Consider the following 12,912-nt stretch of genomic DNA (forward strand, 5'->3'; position numbering starts at 1 on the left):
GTACGAAAGTACGTAGGTGGTATGAGGATTTATTGTTAGGTGTTTAAACGATAACTAAATGAATTAGTATTGATTGAGAAACCTTGACGGATCAGTAAACGTATTCTCCCAAGGTCTGTTACAACATAGCAACTGACTGATTTGTTAAACTACCATAGAGCTCACAAGTTATCTTTAATTAAGATGAACGCTATTGGAGGTGTCTAGTCTGATGAGGCTTCACTAATCTTTATGTATTTTGAATAGTTTTACACAATTTACTACAAATCATACTAAATTAACGAAATAAACAAATAAAATATCTTAAACACAACATCAACTACCCATACGAATATAGGCGTATGTATTGAAACAAGTCACTTTTCAGATATGTTTATTTGATTGTTATTCTCTTTCTACTGAATGAATAGGATTGTTTCTTCTCGACCTTAAGATCAGGTACTGTGACCAAAGTTGCCCAAGACAGCTAGCCTTGACCATTGTCTTCTCAAGAGCCGTAGCAAATTACATTACGGCTTCGCTACCGAAAAGCAACTGTCATCCTGCTGTTTTACTAATTATTTGCAATTGAGATTTTAACTAGTGTAACAAAGAAAATAAAATCCAGCAAAAAATCCTGAAATCACAGGAATACCTACCGGTAAATGAGTGACTTCCACCATAGCAAATCCTCTTTAATTACAGTTAATTAAACTTGTAAACAGGTGCAAGTTAAAAAGTCGTATTTTATATATTAGTAGAAAGTAAAGTCTATTCATTCAAATTCACGACGATTTTATAATGCATCGAGAGATTGTTTGAAGTTGCGGGAGACTTAACTTTTTGTGACCTTACGTAACTTACAAAACAAACATCAAACGTCAATGCGGGAAGATGTTACGGATCTAGGTAGTTTTAATTAGCAACACAAATGACTAAGCAGATATACAAGGAGAGTGTGGAGGGAAAGGTCGGAGTGGGAAGACCTAGACGAACGTATCTTGATCAAATTAAGGACGTCCTGGTAAAGGGTCAGGTCAAAAGTACCCGAAACCGCAGAGCTTGTATGAAGAGAGTTATGAATGTGGACGAAGCGAAAGAAGTATGCAGAGATCGTGGCAAGTGGAAAGAGGTAGTCTCTGCCTACCCCTCCGGGAAAGAGGCGTGATTTTATGTATGTATGTATGTATGTACAAATGCACTAAGAAGTGCGTTGACAAAAAGAGTGAAATCTTGAACGAGCTATTGTCTCTGTGGAAAGTTCACTGTGGGAGCGCGACTTGACGTGAATCAAGCCAAGAGAAAATTGCGGAATACACTTGTTACTTTCATGAGTAAAATATTAGATATGTTATTCATAGGTGACACTACTTTAAGTTGCTAATTATAAACTCTTAGGAAAGAAATAAGAAAAGACATTAAAAAGATGGAAGAAGAACTGGAATACCATTATAATGTATGAGAAAGAAGGCAGAATCTACTGAAATTATAAATTTATGGAAACTGTAGAAACTTACATACCGGGCTTACTTCGCAATAAAGTGAGGTGTAAAAGTAATGTATACTATCTAGAGATATTTCTGGAGATCAAACATATAGCAACCGAAAAAATACAGTGGTGAAAGTTGAAGTTCGAGAAGTCAGTAAAAGTTAGTTATATATTAATTTCCCAGTATTGTTCTGAAGGCCATCTTAAGGTGCCAGTCCACCCGTTACAAATTCTTATATAATAATTTGGCAAAACACTATTGTTTGTTATAAATAAATAATATTCTTATCCAGGATTCTTATCATTACTAATCAGGTTAATTTAGGTATATCTACATTTTAATAGAAAATTTTATACTGAATAATTTTAAGTAACTTTTGTGGACCGTAAATACTCTTTTACTATTGAACAGTAAAACAATAATGAAACTTCGTACCGTGCTGGCAAGAACCCAACACTTTCCGGCACATGAGTGATATTTCCCAAGATAAGAAATGACCAAGGCTTAGCAAAGGATAGCGTGCAGCACCTTTACATATTTTTTTACACGCGAAGGCCGAAGGAGTCAAAATACCAAATACAACATAATTGTGTTGAAAAACTGTTAGCACTAAACTTGGCGTGACTAAACCCTTTGAAGTTAATTTTGATACAATGTGATAAATGTGTAATATAATTTCTGTTTTAATAATACGATATACGGGCGAAGGAATAGCATTACTCAATCAAAATGTTTGAAGTAATGCACGTCTGTGTGTAAATGAAATACGCAAAATAGAAGAACATAAAATGATCAAGTGTAGCGATAATTGACTACCATACTAAGAAATTTCAAGTCAGTCCACAAAGCCGGTTGATTCGCTTCGTAAAAAATTGTATGAATAGGTTCTTGAAGCAAATAAAATACATCCGCTGACGACAATTGCTGACATGCTAACTAATGACAGGGAGGTATAAATCATGTTTATAATAGCGATTCAACGTAAAGATGGACGAAGGAAGCGGCCGATTTGCGACGGATATAACCATCGTGCAAACTGGAGCTTTGAAAGTGGTGAAGAAGGCTCGACCCAAGATTCATGAAATAAAATAGATATATGCTATAACTGTCTCTATTATTTGCCATTAGTATAAATATATATTACGACATTTTTGAAAGTTTTGAAAAAAAAATTTTCATTACATTCGGACAATCCAGTATACCTACTATACATTGTCTTCCTGCTTTCCCAGTTTTATCACATTAAGTCATTAATCTTACTCATTAAGTCATCATCATCAGTCATTTTGGAGACATTGTGGTTAATGTCAAGTAATTAAATAACACATTAGTAACCTTGATATCATACGTTAATTCGTTATAATGTGCTAGAGTCTTGGAGAGTCCAGTTTATCTTTTTTATTCGTGGGTCAAAAGACTAATTAAGTAATTCTATTTTAATATTGTACTAGTATATTTACGGAGAAATCATCTTAGCAACCAGTAAAAAATATAATTATTTTTTATTGTTTTCCACAGTACCAAAAAAAGCGCAAAAAAGGAAGGGATTATATCCTGACATGGGACATTTAATACTAATACAAATATTGTATACATTGAAGAATATAATAATCGTATGTAATCGTATGTATTATATATTCTTTAAAACAAAGCGACGTCTGTTCTCATAAATACTCGTATCTATATACTTATCTGTGCTTTGATTATTTATGCATCTACTATATTAGTATCAAATACCTATGTGTATCTGGTATTGTATTACTTAAATCGCTTTTGTTAATGAAGATATACTTCTGATTCAGACTAATGAATGAGTCAGATTGCGATACTCGTTCTCGACTTACATTTCAAGGATAGTAATATCATATTATGTAAATAAGTACGTATATGTACTTGCAACCTATAAACTTGCAAAGGTGTTTATGTAACTTAACTATGTAGGAACAACTGTGCAGCAGCGAGTTCCAGCATACATAATTTATGTTAATTACCTACTGAAATATTTCCTCAAGAATAACGCCAAAATATTTTTGTTCGGCTGTAAAGAATGATGTTTATTCACACCAAGAGCACCATCACTAAAATAGAATCACACCAAAATATACACACAGATCACGAACGGGTAAACGGCGATGTAGCACAAATCGGCTGAATGTCCACAAATAAAGGTTTCACTCACAATACACGTTCCCCTTTACAAAGAGACGTATTCACTTTCGTCCTACTCATATACTAAGACACTATATGAATGAGGACCCGCGTGACTGTCTCCATTCAAAGATACAAATATACTGAGCAGCGAAGTAAGCAAGAGCGGCGCACGCGCACGCCTGCGCCCTCCATGACGGACCGGCCGTTTATTTACTATTCACAGTTTGAAATTCGAACGTGCTCCAATAATCAACATGGCGCATATTGTGGTGTTTCTTCACGCCACAATTCATCCGGGGAAAATTATGAACAAGGACACACAAGATGAAGAAATTGGAGCTTACTCAAAAATCACAATTGGATCGAGTGAGAATAAGAAGAAGTACAACAAATTCATTTATAAAAATTTAAGAATTTATGATTTTCTACAGTTTAGTTCCTTGGTTAAATCACATTCCAAAAGACAATATTGCTCTTTGTCAATTTAAAATTTCAGATAAATAAAAAAGATGGAAGGACGCTTCAAACTCTAGTCTAGAGGGTTGGATGCGCCAACACCAAAGCACTTGTGTAATTATTTTAAGCCCGCTTGCCGAGTACGAGTAAACAGACGGATTGGAATGTCGACTACTCATATAAGGGTGCTACTCGTACGTATTTTACTCAAGACAAAACACGTTTCAGCTCAGAACAATATGTATAGACATATATTTCCAAATAAACCGACTGAACAAATATAAGTAAAAAAAAAGATTGGACACATCGTGTGAACAAATTGCCAGGTTGGTTGTTAACGGTTTGTTGAACAAACCGAGTAATTGATATGCGTATTGGTAAAATGGAAAATAAAAAAGTGCAAGCCCGTTAAACCAGATGATAAAGAAAATGAGAACACCTCATTAGTCAGTGTGTCATTCTTTGATTTCAATAATACCAAACTCATTTTGGCGATTAAAATAAGAAGTCAACAAGATTTCTTATCCCGATAACGTTGGAGTAGGCAGATGTTTTAAAATATTACTCAAAATTATAAATGTGTCTTTATTTTAGATAAAATTAATTTAAACGAAGCTGACGTTGAAGGACTTGTGCCTTGGACAATTAAATGTAAAGTTGTGTAGTGGGTGTTAAGAATGAAGTAAAGTACTTCAATATGTTAAGAAGACGTTGGCCTTGGTAAGAAGTGGTGTAACGGCTATTTACTTATAGTAACACACTACAAATTGAGATGATGTAAAAGGGTAATGTGGAAGTTAAACAAAAGTTTTTATAATTTCCAGGGTTTTCACAATTTAGTAAAATAAATGTGTTTCATAGTAAAAACTACCATTGTACATTTACAGCTAAGAAATTCCGAAAATGCACTATGAAATATGAATAAAATAGTAGAATACTACACGACGAAACTCAAATTAAAATTATAATAAACAATTTTAACAATATTTCTTATCTGTCGATTACTAATCTCGACAGCCGGTGCCTTAGATTACAAATCTTAACAGATGCAGTTAGTTGGAACTGCTGATCAACTGTGCGTAGGAGCCTTTGAGCCGGAGGTGGCTGTAGGCGGCTGAACTTGGCAGATCCGAAAGTTGCGCAGTGCTGTTCCAGCAACTTTTTGTTAAATTTGAATCTAAACAAATTATTGAGCCAATTATAGTAGTTTGCTGAAGTGCATGTGCTACGTGCTGGTATTTTGTTAATGGGCACAAAATAAAAATAAAGACTTTAAAAATTACATTATTTTTACCTCGTACATTAATTACGACAATTAACATGTAAAAGAGATTATTAACATGTAAATTGCTTTAATTAAGTAAATACCAAGGAGACAGATTGGTTATTGAAGCGTAAGATCATGCATCAATCAAATTTTGTAAAACTGGGTAAACGATTGCGTTGCCGTATTTCATTAACGAATCATGTGGTTTACTAGAACAGTAGATCAATGAAGCGGTCACTCGCAAGGAAAGCGCAAAAAGTGGAATAAATAACGAACTTTCGTTGGGGAGAAGTGTGCCAATAGAATGCGATCAGTGCGTGCGTGAGGCGGACGGTAGCCAACCAATGTACCAAATAATTGAATGAATTTTTGAAGCAGGCATCAACAAGTGAAACTGTTTTATGGAGATGATGATCGAAGATGTTTTCATAAGGGAAATTGTGTTGTTACGATCGACGAAGATCAAAAAAAAAATTTTTTTTTTTAATTATGGCTGGTTCTTGAAAAATTCATTTGGGAATGAGTACTTTCTTGATGAAACAGAGTTGAAGAGTAGCTCATATTAAGTAATTCCACAATAAGCAATGTACCGTAGTAGGTTAAGTAGATCCCTACAACTGCTCAACGGAGAAGATTAGGCACGCACTCTGCCTGTGCAATACCTGCCTACTTTGCTGTACGCTGACATACTAATGGATTCTGAAACTGAGTCATGTTCATATTTATTTATTTGCCGACTGAGTGTAGGTAATTAGTGGTGTAAGCAATAGTTATTACATTATAAATAGTTCTTACAAAAAATTGTAGAGGCGCTAATCGATTATTCCACTTTGGGCACCTGGGTGATACCTACGTTTGTGTGACTTTAGTAACATCTTATATCTTAAACGTCTCTTTACTCTCTAATAACACGCGCACCGCATTTCAGTTTCCTATGCTTAGAAGTTTTACGTTATCATAATCAGTTAGCAAATTGTATATATTGACGATGTAAATCACTGTATAAAATACGAATTAATCAAATTACGAACCTATTGCAGGAATACATGTACGGCACTATAGAAACTAGATCGGGTTAAAAACAGCATGTATTTAGGCGACGTCTGCTCTGTGAACAGGCTATAAAGCAGTGCTTGGAACTCAGCCAGAGTCACAAACATACTCCCAAATCCCGAATATCAGGACCTACAAACACTATTGTTAATATATCTATAGAATTCCAATATATACCCTATTAGAAAGTTTTATTGAACTTTTACGATTTCACACTAAAATTTTCATTAAAACTGTAATTTTGGTATAAATTTGACAGAATAAATGATCTCCGCAGGCACAATTTGCTGTTTTTAGTTTATTAAAATTAAGGTTTGAAAGCTAACTTAATTCTCCAAACAAAAGATATAAATGTTTGAAACGTAAAATTTCAGAAATTTTAACTTTTCAGACAAATTTTGTGTAAAAATAAAAAGAATTACTAATAAATGATAAGATGCATGTGCATTAACTTATAATCGAGCAAATAGCAAGACACGAAACATTCATCTGAAATATTGCAATGATCGACGTAATAACATTTTGTAATGTGTTTCTTATATCTTAGTCGATGATAGAAAGTGGAAACTGGACAGGAATATCGTGTATGTAGCTCACAATGTATGATTTCTATGCCAAAACAAACACAGATGTTTATTTGAACCTGGTGTTTTTAAAACTATACCCTAAACATTTCAGAAATTGAAGTAAAACGTGCATTTCAAACGTTGAACAAAGAAGTTTACTTTTAAAGTCGGCGTTAGGACAATACGCATAAATTTCTGCGAGAAAGAGCAGATGAAGTAACTTTCTCACCAAATAGGTCATTGATATGTAATGGTTTTGCTCTTAAAGAGGCAACTGGTAAAGCAGGTCGAACAAGCAGTCATGACTTAGACAAGATAATGGTCAACAACAGTCCCAGGCAGTCATACACTTTGCACGCGCACGTACTTACATATACGTGGTCTGACAATGACTGAAGTTTCTCCACATTTGCAATTCACATAAGATATAAATCTTTAAAATACTATGAATACGAGAATTATACTAATTATGTAGGAACTTTATTATATGCAACATCTGCTCAGCTTTCTGAAGTGAAAGTACTCATGGAAAGGTTTAATGTCAGGATCTTACGCAATGATTTCGGATGGAATTAAGTACTTTGAGATCAACTGAATGGTATGGTTATTGGATAGCACTCAATAGATTATGAAATTAAGCAAATACTTACCTTACGTAAAAAACCTTTAGAATACTACGAAATAAGTATTGAAACTTGTCTAAGTATCAATTGGATTGCAAATCTTCTCCTTTTTTACACTTAAAAGAAACATCTTCTAAGCTATAAAATAAAACTAACCCTGAAGAACAATGTCAAAGAACAAATATCGAATTACAGTTAAAAAGATAGCGTATAAATCTACTTAAGATCAAACTCGTGACTATCCAATCGATTACAATAATTTGATCTGGCAAAAGTTCGTCACAAACATTGGAATTATTTTCTATATTAGTATCGCAGTTTATGCAATTTTGTGAAATTTTATTAAGACCACGTAAAACATCTTATAAGTGATTACATTTGATTTTGTTAACATTTTGCAGAAATTGTTTCGATGTCAATTTATATTCTTTTAAACAGTTAATATTATTTTCGTAGGAGTTCGTTTTACTCATAAGTTGTTACATATCTACATGCTATTAAAATGATCGTGTGTTACGAGAACAACCATTTATCGATGGCTGCTCGCCAATTTCCGGCAGACGTAGATACCGGAAGTGCAGGGGAATGACCGCGATGCTACCATCAGTCGACAACTAAGGTGTTGACAGGGCTCCGCTAAATTTGTCACCTTAGTATATACCAGCATTCCACAGCAATTGTTTTAAGCGTCCAAACGTCAAATAATAACCGAGTCTAAAGCTACAGTTAGTTCATAATGTTTTACATTTACTTACTCACTGCCAATAACTATAACAAAAATGAAATAATCTTATATTTAGGCTTCGTAGCAAGAATGATGTTTCTGCCTGCCCCTTTCGGAAAAGAGACATGATCATGTGTAAAAGTAAGTGTACATGAAATTTCGGATCATGGGAAATGAAAAATATATATTTTAAATCTATATTAATTATTATCTATATCAATAATTGATATTGATTTAAAATATATATTTTTTTTTCGCCATGTTTTTTTTTTAAACTGCCTTTGAAAGAATGGCGAAAGATGTCAAGCTTATTAAAAATTATGTATGGGAATTTAATAATGTTCGTAGGAACTATTAATTAGGTACTTAGTTTTTTACATGTGTGGTTCAATGAGCTTTAAAAATTTCTTTGTTGTTATACAAATTTGGCTCGTCAATGTGCATCAAGCGACCATCATATTAAAGAGTGAGTGGAGTACTAGATGATCATTAAATATAGACTTCTTAAATATTATATATCCTAATCCCATTGGTGGAAATAGTCAAACCACGACAGTCATGTCATAAAATTACCTACATGTAATTTTCGCTTAAAACGCTCACTTAATATGTAATTTCATATTGTGTCGACTAATAGGCCAACAGTTGGTTGACCGTCATTGTCAGTGATTATTCAGGTTCATGTTACGGGCACACCTCGTCGAACATTGTAATTGTCATGCAAACACTAAACTGAGGCCTCTCCGGACACAGCCCCGATGCCACATCTGTGGAGACCACCTCAAACTTATCAAGTTTCGCCGGAAGTTGACGTCGAATGCTATCTCAAAACTTTCGGAAATTCAAGGACTCAAATTGAATGTAGGCAATTTAGTTAAGAATTCAACATGAATCACATGTTCACATTTTCTTAACGTTTGTTGCAATAACAAAGGACCAAATAACAATTGTTTCGATTCCTAATACACGAACGAAGGATAGATGGTGATTAGCTTATAGACGATTGCAAAGTCACTTTAATAATATATTTATCTGAGAAGAACATAGCTAACAATGAGTTAGTGATATATTAATGTCACTGTACTCTTTCAAAATCGTTCTCCACCCACTTGAGATGGAAACAAGCCCTTAACCAGTTGAAAGCTTTTACCATAATCAACTTGACGAACGTTTATTACGCTAGAATGTACCCAAAATCCCAGTTTATCCCTACGATGCGTGTTCTCACGACGCCTTATCGGCTTCTCGGGGAATTCGGCTTATGACGATAACCACGCACTTATCTGTCGGCTGCGACCGCCACCGCGATTTATATTTACCACGCGAGGGAAACTGATGTTAGGGCGATAAACACTCCCAAAAACAACATGCTCGTCCTACGAATTTGATGAAGTAGCCCAGATCAGGTAAAATTGTAAGTCGATGGAGAAAAGAGCAATCTCAAAGTTGTGAATATATCCCAAAAAAATCTTAGTTTGAAATAGCTAGCGGCTAAAAAATTCCAGTGGCAAGACCCGTATCAAATTATCTTTGAATTCATGGAATAATGAACACTATGGGGAAAACGTGTGCGGATTGACAAATAACATACGCCGTCGGTCTATTATGAATCGTTTACCTGCATTTGAAATGTAAACATTTGTATTCTAACAATGTTAGTAATCATTCTGCAACCGCATTACGAGTATCACGAACGCATAGATTTACAGCAATTACTATTGCTTAAAACAAAGAATTTATAAAGAGTCATGTCCTGTCTTGTTAAATGGACTGGTCTGTTTCCAAAACATGTAAATCATAAAAAAATAATAAAGAATTTTATTATTTTTTATGATTTACATCTTGTAGGTGATTGTATGTATTCAAAGTCAAATGCGTCACTGATAATGCACTTGAAGACAATAAGGGGTTATTGTTAGAACAAAACCGGGTAAGCAGGTCTGTATTGTGGGATGGTCGGGCAATAGGGAATAAGATAACAATGCTTTGTGGAGCAGGTAGCGGGATGCGGGCCTCGGGAGTTGCTTGTTGAGGCGGGCCAAGACATGTGCAGGGGAGATTTTGAAACACCCGGCTCGACAGATGCCTCTCGTGGCTTTTTTACTTGCAAATATTGTTAGTCATTTCTTTGAAATTTTAGATTATAAGTTAACAAAAAAATCAATAAATTAATTGAGCTTGAATAACTTTATAAATTATTGCCAATATATAGTAACAACTTTTATCTCTGTATTAGGGATACAGTTAATTTAAAAAGTCAGGATCAACTGGGGTTGGAATTTCATGTCGAAATAGATGATCATTAAAGTTTATCTTAGATTTAAAACTGTTCGGCAACTGCCCATTCGTGTGTGACTAAACGTCTTTTCATTGATAGCAAGTGAAGCGAGAAATACTGGCCTCAGAGGCACGATACCCATGATAAAGTACAGAAAATATCAAAAATCGACAAATAACAGGAACAGGTATTTACAATTTAATCAAATATAGACGTTGGTGTATTTTCAACCTGTTATTTAGGTACTGATTTTAATGCTAACATTAATCATTACATTTTTAAACTGGTAGCGGCAATTTCTACTCATGTTTGTATTGATATTGGCCTAAAAACCGATCTGAATGTCATATCGTCTTTACCCATCGTATGCATGCATTATAACAGCATCCACAACTTACAAGTAACACGATATATGAGTATGTGAATAAATGGCATCGTACAGGGTGACCGTCCGGAGCAAATGACACACTCTGCATGTGGCTATATTTAGGCTCCTCTTACACGGCGGCGACCCAACGACGTGTGATATGATGGTAGGGCCACTGGGGGCAATCAATACGCTGAGTTATTAATTGATTCATTACGGAACATTGCCTTACGGGGCCACTGTCACCACTCACCGACCTTTACATGAAAGTTGACATTCAAGATACCATTTTCCTGAATCCGAAAGTTTGAAGCGAACATTTCGCAACAAAGTTATGTAACGAGTTATAAGTTGCGTTGACTTGTTTACAAACCTTAGTGGGCAATGGGCATTTACAAAATTGTTCATGAATATACCACATGTTTACCTGTATATTATCCCGCTCAAAAAATTTAACCGTTTCACTGTTCGAGTAAATTATATAGAAATCGAAAACGAATCACACTATACACAACACTCAACTGTCATAGTTATGGTCACTGAGCAAACTGAGAATATAACACTTGTGGTCCATAGCACAGTACAATAGTTTTTGTGGCTTCAATGAGTGGAAACCACAGAGTTCCTGCGCACTGTGAGCGCGTATAGCGTTACTGTCGACTGGTAACTGAGTAAAACTAGAGATTGGTAGTCAGAGTATTGCAGCTACGGCGCGACGGCGTGGTGTGACGCGGGACGCCTCATGCCGACTACTCTGTTTACCAACGTTCGCGCCCGCTGCGCCCACCGCACTCCACTTTCCACAAAAAAATTCGACGTTGATAAGCTTTATCATATCGCAGGACCCCGAATCCTATCGCTCCCTAGAGTTCCTGGTCAATGACACCCGTTATGGCGAGTTAGTGTATTGTAGTAGTAAATAATTACAATTTCTAAATTAATATATTTCTTTTGATTTTCAGTTTGTGGAATACGAACAGCAACCGTTATTTTTCCATTGCTATAAAGATCACTATAATAAATTTTATGTAAATCTTTTCCAAAAATTACTTTAAAAATGTTATGAATTTGAAAATATAATTCCACGTGGTCAAGAGTTCCCAAATCAACTCCTAATAAAATAATGGAAACATGTTAGCAGGTCTGCTACATAAATATTCGCGTAATAGAGTTTGTACAAAAAGTCGATATAAATTGTCTTAAATGTGCCGTCAAAATATTCTCCACCTTAAAGAGTCTCCTACAAGGAATTTGATTCTTGTGAATGTACTCACCTGATACAAGATAATCCATTTCATCGTCACTCATGTACTCGTACATGTCGGCATAGAGTTTCTCGTGGCAAGCACATTTTAAATATGGCATCGAATAATTTAGGAAAATTGTTATCCCACTTGAATAAACCGACATTGATAACCAGAACGGAACAACACGTGCGCTACGAATTTTTGTAAAGCTTAATATTTTTCAATAAACACACACTTAACGTTACAAACATAGATCCGAACGGTCCCAAAGAAAACTGAAAATGAAAGTGTACACTATGACAAATAAATCCAACGACATCTTCGCGCAATTTAATTGAGCAACCGAGAGATAGTCCCACATTACAATATTAATGTAGGGCTTTGTTTCGAAACCGCTTTATTGCTAACGATTTTCATAACATTTATATAACAGTGCCCGATTCGATTTTCAAAGAAACTATATAAGAAACTAAATTAAAATATATCCTGTAACTGAAAGTCGAGCTGTAGAAAGATGGTGATTGTTTATAACTTGACGGGATTTATTGCGTTGAACCGGAAGAAACGGCCAAACAAAACTTTTCTTGGCTATAATTAACATACAACTGAACAGAAATCTTGATGCCTCGTCTTCAAAGGATGCGTAAACAAAATAGGGAAAATGAAAACACACATTCAGTCGGCAAGTTCTGTGAGTCACGAATACAAGAA

At 34.9% G+C, this 12,912-nt stretch overlaps 1 protein-coding gene across 7 annotated transcripts in view; it reads right to left on the bottom strand.

Moving 5' to 3' along the window:
* LOC106129381 (ras GTPase-activating protein raskol) overlaps positions 1–12,912 on the bottom strand; it is a 108,217-nt gene that overhangs the window by 42,415 nt on the left and 52,890 nt on the right. Inside the window, exon 1 of one of the 7 annotated variants that reach the window (XM_060953800.1) lies at positions 11,382–11,691. The exons of 5 other annotated variants lie outside the window; for them this stretch is intronic. The gene's annotated coding sequence lies outside the window, so the exon portion shown is untranslated. Of the gene's footprint in view, positions 1–3,464; positions 3,725–11,381; positions 11,692–12,912 lie in introns of those variants that run through there. One more of the 7 variants, XM_060953807.1, reaches the window with a different exon arrangement.

The sequence above is a fragment of the Amyelois transitella genome, chromosome 4 (assembly GCF_032362555.1).
Source record: "Amyelois transitella isolate CPQ chromosome 4, ilAmyTran1.1, whole genome shotgun sequence".
Taxonomy (NCBI): domain Eukaryota; kingdom Metazoa; phylum Arthropoda; class Insecta; order Lepidoptera; family Pyralidae; genus Amyelois; species Amyelois transitella.